This window comes from Sitodiplosis mosellana, unplaced genomic scaffold (genome assembly GCF_009176505.1).
Source record: "Sitodiplosis mosellana isolate CC-2019 unplaced genomic scaffold, AAFC_SMos_1.0 Smas_scaffold_5854, whole genome shotgun sequence".
NCBI classification, from domain to species: Eukaryota; Metazoa; Arthropoda; class Insecta; order Diptera; family Cecidomyiidae; genus Sitodiplosis; species Sitodiplosis mosellana.
The window spans coordinates 67864-70838 of NW_022601096.1; positions in this window are offsets into that span (position 1 = coordinate 67864).

Here is a 2975-nt window from a genome sequence, read left to right on the forward strand (position 1 = left end):
TAGACTTTTGTATAAAAAATCACTCAGAAAGCCATTTTTTAGGGTTTTGGTCAAAGCAAACTGATATTTTTTTGCCAAAATAATTGGTGCCTTCAAACAACCGAACACCTACTTGCCCATAAATCTGGTCCGAAATCAACATTTCTTGAAATTTTTGAAATTTTGTTCGAAAATGACACTTTTGTATGGAAAATGGTCGAAATAGTTATATTTTAAGGTCAAAAATGCTATGAAAAAAGGTTCTATTGAAATTTTGGTTAAACATTAAGCGGGAGGTAAACTAAATTGCTGCGGAGCGGAAAAGTTTGGATTACGTATGTAATCCGTTTTATTGTTTATCACATCGCAGCTCTTTATTGACTACAAAGGAGTCATGTTCAGTGAAATAAAAAATTAAAAGTCTTTGGTTTTAACTAAATTCATTTACTGCTTAATTTCAAAATACGTTATCGTATGCATTTCGAGACGTGTGACGTCCCATCATCAGCAGAGCGACTAAATGACTAAATAAAATCAATACAAAACAGTATTTCGTTTACATGTAAGAGTATCGGTGAGGCGAGATAAACAGTTTACAAGAAAGTAAGAGAGAGATCGAAGTAAAAACAAAATAAAACAAATACAAGGAAATTAGCTATTTTGCGAATTTGAACAAGTGAGATTCAATGTTACCGTTGTTTATGCTTGTGTATGTATAACGACTTGTAAGCATCAATTTTTCTGAAGTCGGTGACATTCTTCAAAAGTGTGCAGCTCTCTTCGAAAGAGCCGATTTGATGCGGTGCGTCAAAATTGATATCGTAGACGTGTTTGGCTACTGAAGATTGCATGTGTTTGTACTTAACGCAGTATTCGTACTCTTTGAACCTGGTGCCTAGCGCTCTCGTTGTTTCTCCGATGTATTGTTTGTTGCATATTTTGCACGTAATACAATAAATGCCGGTCTTTTGTTTTATTGGTATCGCGTCTTTTGTTGTGCCGAGCAATTTTGCTGTACATCAATCTCATTCCTTCTTTTCTAGATTTTTTTTCTTAGTTAAAACCAAAGACTTTTAATTTTTTATTTCACCGAACATGGCTCCTTTGTAGTCAATAAAGAGCCGCGATGTGATAAACGAAAAATGGTTCATGGCATGGAAAAGTTGAACGTCAAAACGAAGGACAATTTTTGTGAACCGTGTGTAGTTGGTAAACAAACGAGATTACCGTTTCCAAAGAAGAACACACCTCGTTCAAGTCGAGTTCTACAATTGTGGACCGTTTCCAGTGCCGGTATAAGATATAATTGAACTATATATATATTGAAATACTTATCACTTGTTCATGCGGCAGGTCCGCTGTAAAGGAATGTAATGAATCGTGCGACTGAAGCGTATGAGTTCTGATACAAGACTGATTTATTCTTTACTTCGTATTCTTTACTTCGCACGATCATGCAACGATCGTACCGTTACATCTCCACCCTTGGAATGGAGTCTGTTACAATTTTTGATATTGTTCTAAAGTATTGAAATTTACAATATGGAATTTGGAAAATGGTTTTGTTAAGTGTTTTGTATTTTAATTTGAAATTACATTTTTTGTTTTTTTTTTATCTTTGATCTCTTTTCCCCCTTTTTAAGAAAAAATTGTGACATGAGTCCATTTACTTTAAATTGCTTTGTTTTATTATTTTTGTTTTTTTGTATTCCAGCTATTATTTTGGTTTTTTGTTGTATGTATTAGTATTTAGTTACCCTGTTTTTGTGAACAGTTTGAGTTTTTCCTGAGTCTAATTTAAAAGATACATTATTTCCCTGTATGCTATCAACTATGTATGGACCGTCGTATATGAAACGAAATTTTTCATATGGTTCTTTCTGAATTTTGATAATGTCACCGGGTTTAAGTTTGATCGGATTTGCTATTTTGTCTAGTCTGTTTTTGTTTCCTTTTTTCATTTTGTCAATCAATGCTATTGTCTCTTGGTATATTGTCTGTAATTTTATTTTTGTCTGTTTCACGTAGTCGTCAATGTTGTAGTTTTTGTCTACGTCTCCGTTGAAAATTTCATGTGGCATGTTCGCTTTTCTTGCGTACACGATTTCGAAAGGACTGTAGGTGTCGTTAAGTGTCGTATTTTTGGTTATGTTATATAGCAATTGGAAGTACTCTGCGAATGTGTCCCATTCGTCGAGTTTCCCATTGAGATACTTTCTTAAGTACTCATTTAAAGTTCTATGACTTCATTCAACTTGCCCAACTGTTTCATGATGATAGGCAGTGGACGTGTTGTGGCTGATTTTTAATAATTCGCATAATTTCGCGATTATTTCGTTGACATATTCGGTACCCCTGTCTGATTTTAGCAGTTTCATGGGACCGTATAGAAGTATGTGTTTTCTGAAAATAGCATTTGCTATTTCCAGTGCAGTTTTCGTTTTTACGGGTATTATTGTTAACCATTTAGACATTTCGTCTATTAGTGTAACAGCGTAAATATTATCCTGGTTTGATTTTTGCATTGGACCGATTGTGTCGATTTGTACGATATCAAACGGTTTGCAAGGTGTTTTTGTCAACGTCATCCTTTCTTTTGTCTTTCTCTTTGGATTCGATAATCTGCACGTTTCGCAGTTTTTAACGAATTTCGCAATATCTTTGGACATGTTTCGCCAGTAAAACTGATCTTTCAGTTTGGCAAAAACTTTCTTTTGGCCGCAATGTCCTCCGTAAATTTCGTCTGTGTGATATTTGTCAATGAGTTTTCGTCTTTCGTCAATGTTGTCTACTTTAATTGGTGTGTTTATTAAGTGAATGTCGAGATCCCGTAATTGTTTGTTAGCTGCAGCTTTGAATTCAGCAAGTGTGCTCATTTTGAAAATTGAATCATGAATTGGCCATTCGATTATTTTAATATTCGAGGCACTCGTTACACTTTGAAGTGTCGAAAGAAGAGTATTTAACGTAACTTTTTCGTTGTCGAGGTCCAGTTT